Here is a 22567-nt window from a genome sequence, read left to right on the forward strand (position 1 = left end):
AGGTCGGGCTAGAAATATAGCTGAGTCATCAGCATGTCGGTGGTGTTGAGTCATTAGACTAGGTAAGATCGCTGGGGGAATGAGCATGGACAGACAAAGAGAAGAGGTTGGAGAACTTACCCTGGGAACACCTCGATGTTACAAAGTCAGGAAGGTGGGCAGGCACCTGCTGTGGAGACTAAGGGAGGTGAACACGGGCAGCCAAGAGAACCAAGTGTCGGAAGGAAGAGCGAGTGATTAAATACTGCTGCGAAGTCCAGAAAGATGAGGACTAAAACACTGACCATTTGACTTTCCCCTGGACACAGGTTATTACTCTTAACTGAATACTGGTCAAGCCTCTCTGGCCTTGGGTGAAAACCACAGCACTTTGCATGTCATTCCCCTTGTACTTACTGGATGGCAAGACTTGCAAAGGAGGATCTTATTTCCAAGTTTAAAGGTGGGATTTTTGACAGAAAAAAAAGAGCACATATGATGTGTGGGTCACTAGACTAAGAAGGAATGGGGTCAGGCAACCTGGGCTCCAGTGCTTATCCGCTGTGTCCTGAGTGACCTTGAGACCCCTCTAGTTCTTAGCTTCTTCACATGCAGTTGGTGGGCGGTGTAAGCAAGAGAGGCTTGGCCGAGGGACCACTGAGATGCTTTTCACATCCACTCCTCGAGTTTAAAATTCAAACACATTTTTCTCTCTCAGTCATGGCCAGCTACGTAATTTACAGGATCCCTTATTCAAAATGTGCTGTTTACAGATACTACATTTTCAAGCTTTTTCCTTTCTTCCAAGGTCTCTCTCACCATTTGTCACTGTGTGTTGTATTTTCTTTTTAATGTCAGTCTTAGTACAAAAAGTAAATAAGTAAAAGGTATAATTGTTGGAATGAATTGTGCCATTTACTTTCATATTGTGCAGTGCCAACTTTAAATGCAAGTGTAAAGGCATTCAGCTCACATGCAGAGTCAAAAAATTACACAATTCGCGTTTCATAGCTCAGGCACCACAGGAGTGGAAATGCAGCGCAAGACTAACTCAGCTGTCGTGTTTCATTCCTTGACATGCGTGCTTTCCACCAACGTTCTCCACTTTTGACTTAGGACTTGCCCGTGGATTTGGATGTGGGGTGAAGATGAGTGTGACTTACTGATGAGTCAGAGGACTGGAACAGGGAACTACAAATTGCCTTATCTTTCCCTTTCTTCTGTGTCATCACTTTCAGCAGAAGTTGTTAGCTAATAAGAAAGGCTAGTAAGAAAGTTTTCATGGTTGTTTGGTTTTCTTAGAACACCATTGCCTTCTTTCTGCATTTGAAGCAGGTTCTGGTTCAAACAGAAAGCATGGTCTCTCAGGGCTGCCAGTGCCCCCTGCTGACTCAACCGCAGACGTAACACACTTACCTTGTACTCCCTGTGAGTCTTACTGAACTCCCATGTGGCACAGCTGCGCTGGGGTTCTGCTCTGGTAGGGCATCAAGGAGGCCATATGATAATGGGATGGTGAGGAACAGTGGTGGGCATGCAAATTGCATGTAGCTTCTTTGCGCATGTATGTGCCCCATTTCCCAGCAGTCATCACTTACAAAACACAAGTTCAAGGGTGAAGTTATTAAGAATTTCAAGATGGCAACAGGCAGAGAATAAAACCAAGCATGGAGCCCTTCTGAATGTGGGACCCTGTACAAATGCTCTGGTCACATGCCTAGAAAGGCGACCCTACCATCGTCTCCCTCTGTAAACACCATCATGGCACTGGTCATGCTGCCCCATGAAGCTAGGATTTCCTTTGTGTGTCTTCCCCATTAGACTGTGAGGCATCTTGCTCAGTACCAGTGTAGGATACAAAGTAGGTTCTCCTTAAATGTTTGTGGAATGAATATCACTACAATGGGCTAATACCTAGCCTATGGCCATGGGTGGATTTTTTTTTTTCATGACAGTTCCCATCATCTTTCATGTTATTCATCCATTCAGTATCTTCAGTGTGCCTCCAAGAAGGATACAGTCTGGAGGGAGGGAGGCATTGAAACAGAAAATTCATTCATCCATTCATGTAAGCCAGTACCCAGCACAGTGCTGGTACATAGGAGATGACCCATGAATATTTGTTTTGGATAAAACACAATAAAGTCTAATGGAGAAGACAGATAATTTGGCATTGAAAATGGAGTACAGTGCGTTGTATTATAGAAACTCATTGAAGTCGCTAGGGAGGACAACAAAAAAAGGACAACTAACCTCAGAGGACGTGTCTCCTAGCAGTGGTTCTCAACCTTCCTAATGCCGCGACCCTTTAATACAGTTCCTCATGTTGTGGTGACCCCCAACCATAAAATTATTTTCGTTGCTACTTCATAACTATAATGTTGCTACTGTTATGAATCGTAATGTAAATATCTGATATGCAGGATGTATTTTCATTGTTCGCGACCCACAGGTTGAGAACCGCTGCCTTAGAGGATCATGTGCCCTGAAAAGAAAGGCCTTCCAAGCAGAGCAGGCAGCACAAAGAAAGGTATGGAGATAGCAAGCATGTGGCTGCCGGGCACTTGGATGTAGTCGGAGCAGAGTGTGATGGGAGAAACAGTGAGAGATGAGGCTGGAGAGATAGGTAGTTAGGACTAAGTGTAATAAATGTGATGGCCAGAGTACAAAATGCTCTATGAGAACAAAAGAAAGAGCTTCTAACTTCTTATAAGGGCAGTGACCGTTGGGCTCAGTCTAAAGGGGGAGTAGGAGTTTGTCTCAGAGAAGGGTATGAAGAACATCCTACACCAGGACAATGGCCTAGAGCTATGAAAGGGCCTGTTGTCCTGAAGAAATGCTAAGAATTCAGTGTGGCTCAAGTGGGGAAGGTGCTGAGATGCATAATAAAAATAACAGCTGAACACTTATTGAGCATTTCCTGTGCGCCGGGCATTGTGCGAATGCTATTGTATTAACTCATTTCCTCTTAATGACGGTCTTCTGAAGTGGGTATTTTTATTATCCCCATTTTACATATGAGGAAATTGGAAGTTTAGGTAACTTGGCCAAGGCCCCATCGCTAGTTAAGTGGTGTATCTGGGAGTCAAGCCCAGCTCTGTGAGATTCCAAAGTACACACTTTGAAACACTATACTGGTCCCATCATTGCTTGGCAATAAAATCGTCCGAGATCTGTGGAGAAAAATGGTGAGTTCAGTTTGGAACATCAAAGGAGCTGAGAAGGCAGCTGTAGATACATATCTGTAGCTCAGAAAAGATTGGGCTTAGATAAGATCTGGGAGTTGTCAGCTGATTGGTAGCTGCTGGAGCCATGAACTTGGATAGGAGTGAGAAGGGAAGAGGGCCTAGAACAGAGCTCTATGGAACTCAGACATTTGAGAACAGGGTTGGGGGAGAGCAAAGGATTCTGAAAAGGAGAAGCTGGAGAGGTAGGAAGGGAAGACAGAGGGGTGCTTCCCAGAAGCCAATGGGCACCAGTATCACACAGCACAGAGCAGCCAATCAGACGAGGCCTGCATTAAGGTCTGTAGATTTTGCAAATGATTTATCGTGACCTTGTGCAGACCGGCTTCCCGAGACCGGTAGATAAGGAGAGAGGGGTAATGGGTAGATTTATAACAGAACTTAGTAGACTTCTCATTTTTCACTATTCATGAAAAAAAATCATCCTTTATCAAACTGCATGTCCTGATTTGGGGTACCGGAAAATGCAGTGACTGCACCAAGACTCAAGCTGTAACTCCACTGTGGGATGTTTGCAAACCACTCATTTCCCTTCCTGGGCCTCAGTTTCCTCATCTGTAAATGAAGATATTGGAAGAGACATAGTCTAAGTTTTCTCCCAGATCCACAGTTCTGTGGTCCGCCATTCCAGATGTTCTTTGGGGATGTTGGTGTTGCCGGGGAAGGTGACTGGGACTTGGTGCAGTGAAGGAGAGGGCCTGCTTTGACCACCGCCGTTCCTGTTCCCTCACTGTCTTGAGTCTTGTTTTCTCCCCAGTCCTCAAGGCGGCAGCTGGAGCCAATGATGAGAAACACATGTTTCCAGGCAGCCCTGGTGTTGCGCAATGCCACCAAGGAGAGGGCAAAAAAGAAAGAAAGAAAAAAGAGAAAGGAAGGAAAGAAAAGGGCTTTGGTATTCTCAGCCTCCACAGACAATTCCCCCATTGATGTGCTGTGAGTCACGGCGGGCCGCCAGGCCATGGCGGTTTCTGAATCACTTCCTCCGAGAGGGGCTCTCCACTTGTTCCCTGGGCTGCAACGCCAGGAGGTTGGGCCCTTGGTGAGCCTCCGACGGCTCTCCTCTCTGCCAGGTTCCAGCAGCGGAGGTGGAGGCGCCAGGTGGCAGGGCGGAGGGACCTGCATGGGAGGTGGCAGAGAAGCAGGTTGAACCTGCTTGTTCCAACTGACCCCTTTCCAACGCTAAAACCCATGCCTCCCTCCCTGGTTAGAGAGGGAAGGGAAGCAAAAACCCAGATCAAAGGCTTTTCTCCAATGGGCACCAGTTTTTGCCAGATCCAGATTTTCCACCTTTCCTACCTTAATTCTCTAGTTGATGTGGACAAGGCTGGCATCTTTGGGGCAGTGGTAGATGTCAAGTCGGTGTTGGTCATTCCTGCAGTGACTCCTAAGAGAGTGTCTTGGGCTGCAGCTCTCGGTCTCCCATCTTACAGTTTCCATCTTTGAGCATGAGAATATCAACGGCCCGAGACACCCGCACCAGGGTGGTGGCATGGGAATGGGAGTCTTGCTTAGCATAAGCTTTATTCAATTGACAGAGAGCTTCAATCCTCACCCTGGGCCAGATTCTGTGGTGGCACCAGGGATTCAGTGAGGAAATGAACGTGGTCCCAGCTACAGACAAATCAGTGATGCAAACTCAATATGGCAAGTGTTCTAGGGGAGAGGTCCAGCGAAAATCATCCCACACAGACTTGGGGACAGGGGACTTCAGGGAAGGCACCCAGAAAGGTTTGTGGGATTCTCCTCTGTCCATCAACCACCCCCAGCACTGAACACGCCATGAGACCGACTCTCAGCCCTTAGAGATGAAGTGGTCTCTCCCCTCCAGACCAACAGAGGGCACTGTTTCCCAATGGCCCCAACTTTGGGAAATATGCTAGAATGCCACCACCTTGTGGGCATGCTGAACCATGTCCGGTTCACCACTCTACTGCTCCTGGAGCATTTCTCAGAGATGGGTTGGCTTGGAAGCAGTGCCCAGAAGAAACGGGATCAGGCATGGCTACTTACCTGATTGTAGCTACAGGTGAAAGGTGAAAGGTTAAAGGGGGACCTTTTATGAAGTCCCCCTGTCCACCTGCAGCTGGCTGAAGCCTTCCCTGAAGGAGGTGGGTTGGAATAAAAAGCTTCTTTATGGCAGGCACTACATCTCAGTCTTCTCTATGTCTCCCATAGCCTCTACCAGCCGGTCAGGAAGGGAATAGGTGCCCTGCACGTGGGTGCTACATGGGATTATTAATGTAAAAAGTCAGCCAGAACCTTAGCAAGGCTCTCTCTGTCTGTCTCTCACCACTGTGTCCCTAGCATAGTGCCTGGCCCTACAAATTATATGATGAACAAAGAAATGAAATAAGACACTTGCAAGTAAAGTGCTAGAAGCAGCAAGTATTTCTTGCTAGAAGAGGATATATATTGTCTGTATGGTCTAACAGTGGTTGGCAAACTGCAGCTCGCGAGCCACATGCGGCTCTTTGGCCCCTTGAGTGTGGCTCTTCCTAAGCCTTAGGAGTACCCAAATTAAGTTAATAACAATGTACCTACCTATATAGTTTAAGTTTAAAAAATTTGGCTCTCAAAAGAAATTTCAATCGTTGTACTGTTGATATTTGGCTCTGTTGACTAATGAGTTTGCCGACCACTGGTCTAGTAGAACCTCCCTTTCCTTAGGTGCATCCCAGAACGGTACAGCGACTTGCCCCAGGTCACACCACTAGTCTCAGAGCTGGGACCAGTGATATGTCACTGACGAGCCACTGTGGCTGCCTGGCAGGGTCAGCCATGTTCATATGAGGAACAAAGCAAGGCAGCATGTGTGTCTAGAGAAGGTGCTTGTCAAGAGCTATACCTGCTAGAGGAGCTTTCGGCTGAAGTACCTTTTGTGGGACCCAGGACTGGACACTGGCCTGTGCTCCTCAGGAAATCAGGAACCCTGGCCAGTGTGTTGAATGGGTAGCAGTCCAAGGGCTGAAATGCAGTCACTGGACACACACAATGGGATGCAGAAGGTGCCACAGACATGTCACAGGGCCACAGGGAGCTCTCGTCTCTGAGCAGGAGTCCATATATGTCAGTGATAGTTGTTGTTACTGTTGCTAAGCACATGGTGCTTCCTCGCACTCCCATCCCTTTGCACATGCTATTCTCTGTACATGAGTCTTTCCCTTCTCAGATGGACAACTGCTCAGTTTTTAAAATCCAGCTCAGTGTCCCCTTTGGAGCTGCAGAGGAAGTGACATGTGCCCTCATCTTTGTACATACCCCCATGCCATGCTCATCAGAAGTCCCATGGACCCCCCAAACCTTCCGTTCATCACATGGGGGTTATGAATGGCATCTGTCCATCATGATGCCTATGGGTCAGATGAGCAGATTCATAGTCCTGTAGGCTGTGCACATTACGAAGCCCTTGGCAAGCATGAGAGATGTGTGTGCTTGTAATTATGGGAGGATGTTGGTTTCTGACCTGCCAGGGCATGGCCAGCCTGTCCCTCACTGCCCCACGTGACCCAAGGCCCAGCCTCCTGCAGGAGCCCCCTTCCTGTCGTACAGTAGGCCAGTTCTGCAACCCTGCTCACCCTCCTTGGCTCCCAGGTGCTTTGGCCTGCTCCTCGCCCACCTGCTGGGAGCCAGGGCAGTCAGCCATGTGCTGGTTGTAAGCACAGGCACCCAAGGTGCACTGCCAGCCCACCCAGGGAGCCCCTACCCAGGGAGCCCCCACCGTTCCGCACCCACCGCCTGCCTCTGCTTGCTCCTGGGATCTGGGGGCCTCCCTGACTGCTGTCCTCTACCCCCACGCTCTCCTCCTGCCCAGCTTGGACTGTGTTTACCGTAAAAATGGAAAGGTCCCCTCCTGGCTCCCACCCACTCTTGTTCCTCCCTCCTCCTCTGCAGCTTGCTTTAATGTCCTTGAATCCCTCTTGGGCCCTTTAACAAGCCTTCCTTCATACCCTTATCAAGCACTGTCTGAAGTACTTACTCTATGTGGGGGCCTTGTGGGAAATCCAGCAATCTATTCATTGTGAGCACTCATTGTGTCTTACCAGCACCCTTAGTTAGTCTGCCGTCCTGTACATTGCAAGTGTTGCTTCCTCATGCTTTCTTCCCTTTGCACATGCTGTTCCCTAGGCACCTAGAACTCCCCTTCCTACCTTCTCCCTGACAACAGCTCATGCTTCAAGGTCCAGCTCAATGTCCCCTTTGTTGCCTTTTATAAAAGCCCCTACAAGGAAAGTTCATTATGCCCTCGTCTTCGTACACATTCTCCTCTCCAGGGCCCACCTTAGCCTGGCAGAGGCATGGGGCTACGTTCTGAGGAGAACCACTGGGCCGTGTTGCGTGGGTTCACAGCAGACTATCAGTGGGCTCTAACACTTAGTGATGAACTTAAAAACTAGATGCCATAAGAGAGAGTTGTCAGAAACTGGTCCCAACATAGTACCTACCTATTACTGCAGCTGCAGCCTAATCTTTATTTGATGTCACGATTAGTCTCCTGTCTAACGTTATGTATCGGCTGACACTCTAGTGCGTGTTATTTTCTAATACCAGTCGCTTGTGTTCTGGTTGCGTGTATTTGGCTTGTTTGCTCCTGAGACCCTGAGGAAAGTATCACGGAGTCTTCGGGAGGAGCTAAGTCTTGCAACCCGTCCTGCCTCCTCTCGCATATCCGTGCTTGCCTCCACTCGTCCACGAGGATTTATTGTGCACCTGTTACAGCCATTATGTATCAGGGTGACAGGCTTATATTTCCACTCAGATGTGCAAAGGAAATGTCAGTTCTTTATTTTCTAGAATTTCGTTAAGCATCCTCGCCGCACAGATGGTGGAGAAACTTACACTTGTCAGTTCATGAGATCTCGGCCTCCGGTGGTTTAGCGTCTCCTTCCAGTCCAGGGACTGAGTCTGTCCAGGTGTAACTCCCCAGAGAGCTGGCGAGGTGCTCCCTTGGAGATGACTTGGTCATATAGATAAATGCCTGGTCTTTCTAATGTCCACCTTCCCCCCTTCTCCTGCCCAAGATGGCATCTGGGTATATAGATGTCACCTATGTCTTTGGAGCATTGAAGGTGGCAAGGGAGAGTGGATGGAGGGCTCCTGACCTCACAGTGTCCTTGGCTGGTCCCCACGGGGGGGATGTGGGTCTGAACTTGGCCGTGTCTGCCTGGCACGTGTTGAGCCTTGCTCAGCCTGATCCTGTCCTGGGCATCTGTCCTCTGAGCACAGGCAAGGCCCCCGAAACATGGCCTGCTGCCCTCTCTGACCAAGCCTCACTAGGCTCTCACTGGTGCTGCCTACTCCCCTGAGATCTGCCTGGGCTCTTACCTGGGCAAGACCGGTGTCCAGCCTGGGCAGCCTGAATGTGAGAGGCTCCTGGCTGAAGGGTCATTTGGCCCCGGTGGCAGCAACCTCCCTTGGCAAGAGCCCCACCCTGAGTCTCCACTAACTTCTAAATCCCCCTTAAGTACAGATGGAAGCCCCTGGTTCCTTCCCATGGCACAGGAGAATGGAGGGTGCTCAGAGGGCACACTCGGGCTCTCCCTGGCCTGGACTGACACAGAGCATGGGGAGGGCCCCTGCGAGGGGTCTCCTCCCAGAAACTCAAACAAAAATGGGGCAGAAGCCCCCTGCCCACCCCCATGTTCCTCACTAGCTTTCTCAACAGGGCCCCTGAGCTGGCACTCAGCTCACAGGTGATGTCACCGGCTTCTCACCTCCCTCTGCGTTTCTTCCTCTCTGTCTCCCTCCCACAATCCCCCGAGGTGGAGAAGGCCAACTCTAGTCTTCATTCTTTCTGACCTGGACTTTCCTACACCCTGGACTTCCTCCCTAGGCATTCGGCCTCCTGGTTCAGCCCAAAAAGTGGAAAAGATTTCCACTCTCTCCCTTAACAGACGCCGTACATCCACTCCCCATATGTCAATCATCCTCCTACAGACTCAAAAACTCCTTCTCTCAATATTAAAAGTTGAATATCGATCCCCTGTGACTCCCACGTACTTGCTTTTGACTCTGGACTAAGGAAGTCTCAGTTTGCTCATCTGTAAAATGGAGAGCTAACAGAAGCCACTTCGTAGGCTGCTGAGAGGACTGAATGGCGCGATGTAGATCCAATGGTTGGCCCGGGATGAGTGCTGGGGAAATGTGAGCCGCTGTCACACTCCCCATCCTGGAGGAAATGCACATGAGATGACAGTTCAGATTATTGTTCCCAAAAATATGATCCTGGTTTCAGCAGTTAACATGTACCAAGCACCTACCATGAGTGAGCACCTATTGTGTGCTTAACGGACAAAAGCTAGTCTGGACAGAGGGCAGGTGGAGGATAGGAAAGAGACAATAGGAGCTGGCAGGTCCAGGCCTCTCCTGGCTGACTTGCCTGGTTGCTGTGATCAATCTTCTCCTTCAGGCATGAGCCTAGCAGGAGACCCCTGGGCACCAGAGTCCCCAGTGCGGGTCCCAGGACTTGGCATTAAAGCCAAGGCTGAAAGGTCTTCTGCACCTGGTCCAGGTGGGCAGTCTCTGAAAGAAGTGACCATCAAGGCCAGGTGCGGAAGGTTCTGTGTCACTAGGTCACCGAACATACCTACCTCGAACGTACCTACCTCTTACATTCTGTGGGCCAGAGACCGCGGGGTGGGAAAGGAAACGGGGGAGGAAAGGAAGCCTTTGTTGAGCAAGCATTCTAACCTCAGTAACCCATGAGCACAGATTCTATTCCCGGATTTCAAAATTGAGGCTCAGAGATGTTGAGCTGTTTTCTCAGGGTCACAAAGCTAGTACGTAGCAGAGCCAGAACGTGCATCCCTTCATCCCCTCAACACATTGTCTTCTCCAAAGCACGCCCCCCTCCCAACCTCCAGCCTCTCGGCTCCCGTGTGTCCTGGTGTCTCCGGATGGGAAGCTGCCTGCCATGTGTGAGCAAACTGATGGTCTCCTATTGGAAGAGCCTGCAGAGATGCAGGACCAGCCTGGTCCCTGCAGAGCCCCTGCCGGCGACACCAACTCTGGATTGGATTAGATAGAGGGTCACAATGTTTTTTTCTTAACTTGTTCTCTTACCTTTCTTTTCCTGTTGATTTTAGAGTGAGGAAGGGAGAGAGAGTGAGAAATACAGAGGAGAGAGAGAGAGAGAGAGAAACAGTGATATGAGAGAAAAACATTGATCATTGGCCTCCTGTACATGCTTCAACCAGGGATCAAACCCGCAACCTGGTAAACCCACAACCTGGGTATGTGCTCTGACCTGGAATCAAACCTGCACCTTCTGGTGGACAGGATGACACTCCAACCAGCTGAGCCACACTGGCCAGGAGTTACCATTTTTTTTTTTAAATAAAAAGGAGGAGGGGGTATATCCGGCTGGGAAAACACAGTGGTGGAGGCAACTTGATAACCGATGGTTTTCTGAGTGCTTCCGCCTGAAGGAAGCCAACAGCTGCGGCATATTGGTTACATGGAAATCATTAAGTCATTCTGGGAAGGAATGACAAATGTGTGTGCCTGCGTGTATATGGCAGACATGTGTTTACTACAGAGCGAGGCACCCACAGAGGGAATTGCCTCAATATCGCCTCCAGGCCAAAAGTAGGAAAATGAAACGCCAGTAAAGCTCTATTGCAGGAGACGATTCTGAAAACCAAATTCTCGGCTAGTGTGGAGGTTGAACTTAAAACTCAGAGGGAGGGATTGTCTATTCTTTGACCTCTAACCTGACCAGAGGACTCCCTTTAGCAAAAGGTAGCACCTTAGGGTGGAACCAGCCTGGACAGGGGGTCAGGAGCCCTCGGACTGGTTTCGCCTCCTTTAGTAACGAGAGGATGACCCTGGGGAAGTTTCTCTTCTCTTCTGGGCCTTAGTTTCTCCGTGTAAAATGAGGGGGGCTGACAAGGTGGTCTCCGGTGTCACTTCCTGCTCATATCCCATCAATGCCTTATAAAATGTTACAGCATAAACTCTGTGGGCCTGAGCTTCCGCTCCTAGAACAGCAAGCCCCGCCTGTCCCCCAGCCCCACCCAAAAAGTGTTTCCTTTGGTAAAACTTGATTTTTCTATAAATCTCATTTGCCTTGTTGCAGGTGATCATTTGCATCCACAGCTAGGTTTTGCCCCCAAACTAACTCCCCAGGATGTAAGACAAAGCAAAGCAATTCGTTGTTCCCCGCAGAGGTGCTCACATCTCAGACTCGGGTACACGGAAGGGCTGAGGCAGGTCATGGTGCGCGGGACAAGGCACCGGTGTCCCCAGGTTTGGCCTCTGAAGGAGCAACAGCGGGGACCTGAGACTCCTGAACCCACTGAGGGGGGTGCCTGGGCCGAGGGGTGGTCTGGCCGCGCAATCTGTGTTGAGTGAGTGTGTTGGCCTGGAGACCGGGGAGGACGGGGCAGCAGCCAGTTGTTGGTCAGACCCAGTGTGATCCTCTTGATGACCCTGACAATAGAGACAATGTTTGTCTCTGTCTTAAAGTGGCAGAGTCTGATCTGCAACCAGTTCTCTCACATCGCGGTCAGCACGCTCTTAACCACACACGCTAATGCAGTCTCTCCGCCTCGGTGCCAGCAGTAGTTCAGACCAGAGAACTCTTAGCTTTGGGGGTGTTATGGACTGAATGGTGGGTCTCCCCAAAAGCCTTATGTTGAAGCCCTAACATCCAACATGATGTTCTTGGGAAGTGGGGGCTTTCGGAGGCCATTGGGTTTAGATTAGGGTTAGTGGCCTTGTAAGAAGAGAAGGAGAGATAGGCTTTTCCTCTCCCTCTCCGCACTCACACATCTACGAAGCCACAGGAGCACACAGAGAGAAGGTATGTACACCAAGGAAGAAGGCCTTTCTGAGAACCGAATCTGACCGAGTTTTGTTTGGGGCCTCCCAGACTCCAGAACTGTGAGAAATAAATGTCTGTTGCTTATGCCACTCAGTCTAGGTCAGCGGTTCTCAGCCTGTGGGTCGCGACCCCTTTGGCAGTCGAACGACCCTTTCACAGGGGTGGCCTAAGACCATCCTGCATATCAGATATTTACATTACGATTCATAACAGTAGCAATATTACAGTTATGAAGTAGCAACGAAAATAATTTTATGGTTGGGTCACAACATGAGGAACTGTATTTAAAGGGCCAGAAGGTTGAGAACCACTCAGTCTAGGTGTTTTGTTCTGGCAGATGACCAAGTCAGGGGGACTCTTCTGTGCATTGTAGGAGGTTTAAAAGCATCCTTGGTCTCAACCCCCAAGGTACCAGTGGCCATCTCCCCAGTTGTGACAAATACCTGTCTGGACAATGCCCAGTGTCCACCAAAGGGGAAAGTCCTCCCCAGGTAAGGACCACTGCTCAGATGTCAGCCCAAGGTCGGAGGAGAAGGTGGCACCCAGAGAACACTGTGCTCACAGTCCAGTGTAAGGAGTGAGCCAGGAGGCGGAGGTGGGTGTGGGCCCGCAGCAGTCAAGGCAGCATGGAGCAGGAAAGGAACATGGGAAGCAGATGCTAAAAAACCGAGATGTCCACAGCACCTTCTTGTGATGAGATATGAAGAATGGCTGAGTTGGCATACATCTGAGCAGGCACTGGTGATCCGGAGTCCAAAGCCTTTTCATTCATTCACTCAAGGGCGAATGTGCCGAAGGCCCACTGAGTGCCAAGCACTGAGCTGGCCCTGGGAGTCAGGATGAATGAGCAGCGCCAGCCCGCCTTCCAGGAGTGGGTGTTCTAGGGAGAGAGACAGGAATGTTCATGCCATCGGTGATAACAGCCATGCCCAGATGTCAGCTGAAGACTTCCCGAACTCTTGGGATTCAAGGAAAATTCCTTGGCCTTCCTCAGAATTTCTGCTAATCTGTGGTGCCCTCATCATCTCCAGAACCTGCAGCCTTTGGGGTACTAGAGTCCCTGTGGCCATTGTCCCCCAACACAGCCACACCAGCATCAAGTCCAGCTGCTTCTTGACTCAAGAGAGAGCAGCCCAGCCAGTGTGGTTCAGTGGTTGAGCACTGACCTATGAACCAGGAGGTCAGGGCACATGCCCGGGGTGCAGACTCGATCCCCCGTCGGGGACATGCAGGAGGCAGCTGATCAATGATTCTCTCTCCCTCTCCCTTCTTCTCTGAAATCAATTTTTTTTAAAAAAAGATACAGAGAACAGACTGATGGTTGCCAGAGGCGAGGAGATTGGGGGGCTGGGTGAAAAAGGTGAAGGGATTGGAAAGTACAAATTGGTAGTTACAGAATAGTCACGGGGGTGTAAAGTACAGCCTAGGGAATGGAGTCAATAATATTGTAATAACTACGCACGGTGCCAGCTGGGCACTGGAAATAACAGGGGAAACACTTTGTAAAGTATATGATTATCGAACCGCTACACTGTACGCCTGAAACTAATACAAAATAATATTGAATGTCAACTGTAATTGGAAAAAAATAAAAATAAATGTCTTAAAGAATATGACCATTCCCTGAAGCCCAAATGCACAATTGCTACAAATTTAATAAATATTTTGAGATTGGACGTAAATTCAAAGAAAATAAAAAAGCTCGGCTGCTTCTCCTGCTCCCACCACAGACAACCGTCTCCCCGACCCTGGGCGGTGTGCTCAGTGGACTTGCCCACCTCCTCCGTCACCTCCCGCCTCCACTCCTCGAACCCCCTCCCTGTTCTCCAGTCTGATCTCATCTTCCCACGCAGGGCAGTGCCCGCCACCAGGAGGCCGAGGCTCCCGCCAACCCAGGCCCTGAGGAGGCTCACCTTCTATCCCAACCACTTTCCAAAGTATTTCCCCCACAGAAACCTCCCTCCCTAAGGAGCACTCTGGGAACAGTTGTTATGATGAAATAAAATCAGTGTAGCAATATGTGGTAATAAACACTCAGCATAGTGATTCAGACGAGATTCTCTGGAGTTGGAATCCCAGCTCTGCCTCGTAACAGCTGTGTGGGCCTGGGCCTTGCCCTTCCCTACTCTGTGCCCTTCATTTCCTCTTTGATTTGTGAAATGAGGACAATAGGAACATAGTCCACACGGGGTTGTGAAGAATGAGAGGGAAACTCAAGGTGGAAAGTGCTTAGAACAGTGTCTGGCCCGTAGTAGGTGCTCAATACTAGTAAGTGTTGGCTGCTGTGATCCCTGAGGGATGGAGGGCTTTGGGATGGAGTCTGGGACAGTCACAGGGCAGGGGGATGGGGAGAATTCCAAAGGATGAGGAAGAGTTTGCCCCCAGGAACCTCCGATGCCCTGAATTGTATGGAATCAGGCCCTGCTAAGTCGTGCGTCCCTTCTCAGCCTGGTTAACTTCCCTCTTGGCTTTCCCATCCATGTCCCATTCCCACGGGGCTCAGTGAGACACTTGGGAAAATATTTTCCAAAATAAATTTCAAGTCATTATCTGACCCAAACCACCCGGTTCTGCAGCCCAGCCCTGTCTACTAATGTTACCGCCCTGCCCCTATTTAGACTGGGGTTTTAGCACTGACCGCCCTGCACCAGGGCTTCCCTGTCCTGCCACCTCCTGCCTGAGTCATCCCGTGATGTCACAAGCCTAGATTTATGGTGTTGGCCAGAGCAGTCTCAGGGATGACTATAGACGGGACCAGCCTCGAGTCCAGCTGTGAAACCAGGCACACCGTGTTCCACCTCCCACCACCCCGTTCTTCCATGATGTCATGGGAATCAGACAGAACAGCACTGCCTCCACGCTCTGCTCATTCTTTCTGTTTGACTGGGGACCAAGGCCTTTCTTGAAGCCTCAGTTCCCTCATTATTAAAAGGGAAGTTTGACAATCCAAGTAAACAGCCTAAGTGAGAGTGCCTATGTTGAATGCAGTGGGGTCATCAACATTTATTGCCACAATTATGGTGCGTAACAAATCACCCCAAAACTCAGTGGCTTAAAATAACCATTAGCTCAGCCGATGTGGCTCAGTGGTTAAGCGGCGATCTATGAATCAGGAGGCCTTGATTCGATACCCAGCCAGGGCATAAGCCCGGGTTGCGGCCTCGATCCCCACTGTGGGTAGGAGGCAGCCGATCAGTGATTCTCACTCATCATCGATGTTTCTCTCTCTCCCTCTCCCTTCTTCTCTGAAATCAATAAAAATATATTTTTTAAAAATAACCATTAATCTTGCTGGGAATTGGCTGGGCCTACCTGGGCTTGGCTCCACGTTGATAGACCAGCAAGCCCTCAGGGTATGTTCTCAGCATGGCAAGTACAGGACAAGAGGGGCACATCCAAGAGCACGAACACATTTTAAGCCACTGTCTGTACCATGTCCGCTAGCATCTTGCTGGCCAAAGCGAGTCACATGACCTAAGTCCAGGATTTAAGGACAGGAGAAGTATGCTCATCCTCTACTGAAAAAAACTACAACGTCACCTGGCATAAGATCCGGATACAGAGAGGGGTGAAGAATTGGGAATAATGCCATCTGCTACAATAAGTGGTCCCGCGGTATGTCCCCTAATTTCCAGCTCTCCTCCGCATCCAGGGTCCTCTTGGCTTCACATCCTCGTCACTGAAACTCCCTGTCAGGAAAGAATGGAACACTCACGCTCGTGTATAAACGGCCCGGAACTGCTGGATAGCACCTCAGCATTTGATCCAGATGTTGGGATGTGTTGACACGCCCCAAGCTCAGACTCTCCTTAATGGGATCTGGAGGCTCGGAAATTACTTGAAAATGGAATAACCCTCTCGCCATGTGCTTCGGTCAACTTGATGCCATATCCAAGCATCCCCCAGAATCAGAGCAGGGGCCACCAGGAACTCCAGCCCAGCCTCGTATGCCTGCAGCCTTCGAGGAAGAGACCACCAACTGATCTTCTCGGAGGTCCTTCAGTCCCTCCCCTGTGGACCCCCTTGGATTTAGTCTTTGGCTGGAGGAGGGGCGTTTTTGATGGCGTCTTCCAAGGGCAATGGCCAGTTTTCTCGTGACGCAGAGAATAAGTGGGAGAGAGAAAACCTAAACAGGCAAAACAAGTGGCCAGCCCAGCCCAAGCCCCTGACAGTTGCAGGGATATGCAGACCAGGTCTGATTCAAGGCCAAGGTCCCCAGCCATGCAAGGTGGGGGCCTCAGGGGAGTCGGCCCTTGTCTTTCATCCTGATGACTTCTTACTGTCTGACACCAAGTGCTCTGCCTGAAATGTCCGCCCTTAGCACGCCTCCTAAGAAATGGAGCCACAGAGGGAGAGGCCCCCTTCTTCCCACCATCTCTTTGCTTCTCAGACTCTGCTCACAAAGGCAGCCCTTCCCTCAGACCCGAGCAAGCCTCACACAGAGTTTCAAGGGCGCGGGGAGACCTTCTCAAGGTCTTTCCGCTTCTGTGACGCTGCATTTGCAACCCTCCTGGAGCACCTCTTATAAGACATTCTGCTCTGTCTTTATTCATCTATTTTCCCAAAAAGATCTAGTGCGGAGAAGTGCTCAAGAAATGTTTAAAACTCAGACGTCAGTCTTCATTAAAACTGCCAACACCAAGCAAGCATGTGTGTAGGAGACTCAGTCCACCACCGTCCCAGGAGGACTCAGATACAAGAAACAGAACTGGATTTTTTTGTAGGGTTCAACTGATTTTCTATTTCAAGCACCAGTGTGGGCAAAACCCAGCCAAGTTGGGGTTCCCTCCCCTTCTCCTAAGGCTGTGCCAAAGTTTGGGGGCTTCCGTTAGTCCCGAGGTGTCAGAAGGGAACAGTCACTGTCAATGCCAGCATCCACCTGGCATCCACGGAGATGCCCATGGCCCTGTGGTCCCCATTTAACAGTCCACACAGGTTGAATTCAATTGACCCCATCCCCGTGGTCCCTTTCAGGTCACCTGCTGGGTCTGGGTCTCTCCTGGTTGCCCAGGACTCTCTCTCTCTCTCTGCTGTTCTCAGACCTCATTAGGGCAGAAAGCCCTGTTGGCGGCTCCATCTACCCAGACGGTTCATCAGCCATTTCCTCCCTGGATCCTGGCCGCCTCCCCAGCGATAGAGTTCTGCCAGGAAACAGTGCACAGGTCCGCTCTGCACCTCAGGGTCCCCAACCTCCTTGGAGTTTGCCACCCACCCCTGACCTCATGCTCCAGAATCAGGGTTCAGTTCCCCATCTCCCTTCCCCCAGAAAACATCCACTGCTAAGGTTTTACCTCCTCATCTCCCCTCTCCCTCGCAGGGGAAGTCCTCGCCTCATCTCAGAAGTGAGCCCTGCTCTCACTCACCCTACTCCTCCCGGATCTGTGGCCTGCCAGGCCCAGAGTCTTTGGTTTTCTTAAGGACTCCGGCTTTTAAAGCTCAAAAGCCAGGAGGTGTTTCCTCTTCTCTTCTCTTTGCTCTCTCCTGTCACCTCCCTGTCCTGAGGCAGCAGCGACCCCAGAACAGACCAGGGGCTCCCGTGAAGGAGAGTCTCAAGAGAGAGAGGGGGCAAACCAGGTTGAAAAAAATGACCAGTTGAAATTGTCAGCAACCTCACCCAGCCTCACACACATGAAAGCCTGTGTTAGTTTTAGGGCAAACAGAGCAGCCAAGTTCAAGGTATAAGGAGGTACTTCCCTGCCTCTCCTGGGCCCTTAGCACTCCCTTCACTGTTCTTCGGTTTTAGGAAGGATGCTGGGCCTCTGGGACTTCCCTTCGTAGTTTTGTAAGAAAATTATCTGGAGGAAAGAATGTCACTGTCAAAACACCTGTCTCCACGCCCCCATCCGTCCCCCACCCTCACCCTCCCCCCTCAGAGACCTGCCCCGAGCTGCTCGACCTCTCACCATCTGGGCCACTGGCCACCTGGCCACCTCACTCCAGGACATCTGAAGTGACTCTCAGGATTGGAGCCGGGGTTGGGGGTGATGGAGACTCGGGGTACAGAGGCTCAGTAGCTGCAGACACCGGACCCAGCTTCTCCCCGATTTCTGGGAACAGCCAGAAAAAGAGGAGAAAGTCCTCAAGGCTTCCACATTGGGAGGCCCAGGCGGCCTCCCCAGTCCTGGGGGGAGGGAGGGGCCAGAGGTGGGAGAGGCCGCTGAGCTATTCCAAAGGCGATTTCTTCACTTCCTGGCAGCTCCAGGCCCAGCGTGTGTTTGTTTAGGAGGGAAAGGAATGTCACTGATTGCCCAGGTGGTGGCGGTGAGGGGAAAACAAAAATAATCTGCCCAGCGGTTCCTGCTTCCTGTGCATGTGTCCGTGAGCGTGAGCGTGAGGTGCCTCTGCAGGCCGGGCGAGCCCCCTGCTAGTGTCGGCTGCAAAGGACTCATGTGGGAGCCATTGATGGAGCCAGAGCCTGCTGAGGAGGCACCCCCAGGCCCCGACGCTCCCCTGACAGGACAGCGGCCACCTGGCCCCCAGGAGGAGACCTTTATTCTCAGTTATAGCTTCTGGGACTGGTGGCAGGCCTTCCTCCTCCTCCTCCTCCTCCTCCTCCTCCTCCTCCTCCTCCTCCTCCTCCTCCTCCTCCTCCTCCTTCTCCTCTTCCTCCTCCTCCTCTTACTCCTCTTCCCCTCTTCTTCTTCCTCCCTCTCTTCCTGCTCCTCTTCCTCTTCTTTCCCTTCCTCCTCCTCCTCTTCCTCCTCCTCCTTTTTAGAGTTGAATAATATTCTTTTGTGTGAATATGCCACATTTTTGTTTATGCGTGCGTCAGTTCATGGGCATTTAGGCTATTTGCACCTTTTGGCTAATATGAATAATGCTGCTATAAATACTCAAGGACAACATACGTTTTAATTGCTTTTGGGCAGATAACAAGGGGCGGAATGGCTGGGTTCAGGGCACCTATGTAATATGCAATTCCTGGGCCTGCAGACCCTCTAAATCAGACTCTCTAGGAGGGGGTCCAGATTACATACCCCTTAGCCTGCTCCGAGGCACACAGAACTGCACCAGTGTCAGAACCTCTGGCCTGCAGCACGCCCCTCTCCTGAGACAGAGAGCCAGCAGGAGGCCAGCCCTGCCTGACTGTCTGTAATTTAATTGCCACTATTGACGTTTGTGCAGAATTTATTTAGGCTGTTCTCATATCGAGTGATGCCATGGAGCCACGTTCAATCCTTGCAGCAGTCAGAGAGGCCAGCATGGTCACCCCACATTGCTGCCAGTAGACAGAGAGGTGGGCCCATGCCCAGGTGCACCCAGCTATGAGCTGCAGGGCACACCAGGGCCTCTTGGTGTGAAGCCCAATGCTCATCCATAGCACGTCTCTGACTCTGTTTTCTAAATCAAAGCTGAATCCATGGGCTCAGACAAGTAGAAGTGTATTTGTGGAGCCTGTGAGGGGCTGGGGGCTGGAGCCCTCCCCCACCCCAACGCTGGCCCTGAGGCCCCCTAGTGGAACCCCTAGTGCTTTACATGATGTCCAATCAGTTCATCCTGGCCAACAGCCCTATGGGGCAAAGTACTATTATTTCTCCCATTTGACAGATGAGGAGACTGAGGTACAAAGTGGAAGTAATTTGCCTGAAATCTTGCACCTCTATGGGAATGAGCTAGGATAGAACTTGAGGGTTTCACAGCCAACGCCCTTGACCACTGTATACCAACTGTCAAGTGCTGGCCAAATGACAGGCTTTGTGTGACTATCCACGACTGCCCATGAACTAATGGGAGTGCCGAAGACATCACGGCAGTCCCTGGGCCTTGCAAACCCTGTGTGCATTACCTAAACGGAAATGAGATTAGGGAAACACCATGAAGCAGGGATTGCCCAGGCTCTGGGGTTCATTTCTCTACCAGTCGTAGAGTCAACCCCTGAGCCAAGCTGAGAAATAAGTAGGAAGGAGAAGGTTAAGGAGGGTGTTTGCCCTCTAGCTGTTGAATGCCTAGCGGGCTTCTGCCCCAGCCGGGACCTTCCTGCCCAAACCCCGAGCACAGAGCTACAGATTCACAGCCATGAGCTCTCAGAGCAGGAAGGAACTTCAGAGATCATCTGGCCATCCCAATAGTTCCCAGATTTAAAAGACAATAACCCAGGGCCCCAAAGGGCGGGTGTCTGTCTTGCCCAAGATCACACTGCTAATGCCAGTTCCCACGAACTTAGAACTTACCAAAACTGCGCACTCACAAACACAGTCTCATTTATGGAAGGAGCCCCAGAGGCCCTGAAAAGAGGGCGTCATTGGCCCCGAGGTCACACAGTTACAAAATGTCAGATCTGGGGTTCCAAATGCCAGGCCAGTGCCCCCACTCCAGGCCAGTGCCCCCCTCCGCCGGGCGCACGGACCAGCGGGAGCAGAGCCCCCTACTCAAGCTGCCCGTTGCCCTCTCCGCTATCGGAGAGATAAACCACCCTCTCCTCCTGCCACGTCCCAGCAATCAGCGCTGGAGCAGCCAGGGCGCCGCCGTGTGCCTGGCGATATGGGAGCAGCACGCTCACCCACAGATGCCAACACCCCTGCGTTATGCAACAAGCCGCTGGTCCAAGAGTTGCTGTAACACCTTTATCTGCCCGGGGCAGACCCCATCTGCCAATACGCAGCGTCTCTCTGGCGCCGGGTGAACCAACGGGAGCGGTCACCGAGCTCCTGGCCCTTCGCTATCTGACTTGTTTTTGTAGGAAGTCAACATAAGAGCCAAAAGCAAATTCCTCACCCCATAGACTGTTCATTTCCTGCCTTTGGTGACATTAAAAGGGCTCTGGCTTGGGCAAAACAGGCTTTGGAGTGGAGGTGCTGGAGCCCGACTCCCCCTGGTTCACATCCTCCATCACCACTGCGGCTGGATGGCCTCAGGCAAGTCGGTTATTCATCCATAAAACGGAAATCTTCGCAGTGCCCACCTCCTCGCCTGGGTGGGAAGATCAAATGAGATCATGGATATAAAGCCCTTGAATGCCTGGCACATAGGAGTTGTTTCATAAGAAGTATAATTGCCTGGCCGGTGTGGCTCAGTGGTTGAGTGTCAACCCACGAATCAAGAGGTCACAGTTCAATTCCCCGTCAGGGCACATGCCTGGGCTGCGGGCTCGATCCCCAGTGAGGGGCGTGCAGGAGGCAGCCGGCCGATGATTCTCTCTCATCATTGATGTTTCTATCGCTCTCTCCCTCTCTCTGAAAGATATAAACACATATTTTTTAAAAAGGAGCATAATGACTACTGAGCTCTCAGGAAAGATGCAGCACCCCTACGACTGCCCGTCCCTGGAAGCCAGGGCTTTACTGGGTGCTTTCTAAAGGGCCCCCTGCTCTCAGGATCTGTGAGTTATTTAACTTCGGGTGGATGTTGATTCTCTTCTCCTTGCCCCTGAAGGAACTTCAGGGTCCATCCGTAAGCCTGAGGCAGAGCTGTGCAGAAGGTATGCTCAGCTGGCCTAAGGGCCCAAAGAGCTGAGGATTTCAAAATAGGTGCAAAAAATGACGCGTCAAACAGCATCTGCTCTTTGAAGGCATCTTAAAACGTCCCTCCAGCGTGGGTTGGTGTTAGGGCTGGTATTAGGCTTGCTGTTGAATTCAGGGTCAAGTTTGGCGTCGCAAAGCTCAGCAGTGGGTGTGTTAGACAGGCTGGAGTTTGGGGTGAAACACACCTGTGTCTGACTTCCCACGCAGAGGTAGGGGACACCCCTGCAGCCCCGGCAGGAGCCGGGACCAAGGGGTCTGATCTTCATCCCAGCAGTGAAATCCCAGTGACGGGTCTTAAGCAAGAAAGGGTGTCCTGAGAGGGAACGCTCTGTTGGAAATGCCCTGCATCTTGACGCAGAGGTGGTCACGCAGCTGTATGCTTGTGTAAATGGGATGTCGCTGTACTCTTTAGACATATATCTTTTACTGTATGTAAACTGTACGTCCACTTATTTAAAAAGATAAGCATGCCAAGCTCATAAGAGGCAAAGCCAAGACTCAAATCCACAAAGGGCCAGGACTCATGTGGGGTTAGGGTTGGGTTAGGGTTAGGGTTAGGGTTAGGGTTAGGGTTAGGGTTGGAGTTAGGTCAGGATCAGGGTCAGGGTTAGGGTAAGGGTTGGGTTAGGGTTGGGGTTAGGATTAGAGTTAGGTTAGGGTCAGGGTCAAGGTCAGGGTCAGGGTTAGGGTTGGGTTAGGGTTAAGGTTAGGGTTAGGGTTAGGCTTGGGTTAGGGTTAGGATTAAGGTTAGGTTAGGGTTAGGGTCAGGGTTACAGTAGAGCAAGTGAGGCAGGCTCATGCAAGTGTAGGGTCAGATCCTGCCTTTATGTAAAATGTCAGTATTTTTGTTCATCATGGACTTATGTACATTTATGTGATTTTTTATGGTTTAAAAATACTGCCCCTGGTTGTGGGCTTCGGCCAGCACAATATTCTAAAATTGGACGGATACAAGAGAAGGAGGGGTTCCGCATTGCCCCCGGTATAAGAGATTTCCAGCAAAATCCTTGGGCCCGTTTCCCCCTTTTAAAAAAAAAAAAAAAAAAATCCCCCCCCCCCAT

At 50.9% G+C, this 22567-nt stretch overlaps 1 protein-coding gene and 1 long non-coding RNA gene across 4 annotated transcripts in view; one reads left to right on the forward strand and one right to left on the reverse strand.

Annotated features, from left to right (window-relative positions):
* Nucleotides 1-22567, forward strand: part of SYN3 (synapsin III) — a 344960-nt gene that overhangs the window by 254132 nt on the left and 68261 nt on the right. The window lies entirely within an intron of this gene.
* LOC106697805 lies at nucleotides 8746-18148 on the reverse strand. 2 transcript variants are annotated; one of them, XR_002830207.1, is made up of 4 exons: nucleotides 17949-18148; nucleotides 15586-15734; nucleotides 12489-12925; nucleotides 8746-9390 (listed from the first exon to the last, which is right to left on the reverse strand). It is a non-coding gene; the product is annotated as an uncharacterized LOC106697805 (long non-coding RNA). The 2 variants fall into 2 exon arrangements; XR_002830206.1 differs by lacking the exon at nucleotides 8746-9390 and having other exon boundaries at nucleotides 12320-12925.

Source organism: Myotis lucifugus, unplaced genomic scaffold (assembly GCF_000147115.1).
Source record: "Myotis lucifugus unplaced genomic scaffold, Myoluc2.0 scaffold_103, whole genome shotgun sequence".
NCBI lineage: Eukaryota > Metazoa > Chordata > Mammalia > Chiroptera > Vespertilionidae > Myotis > Myotis lucifugus.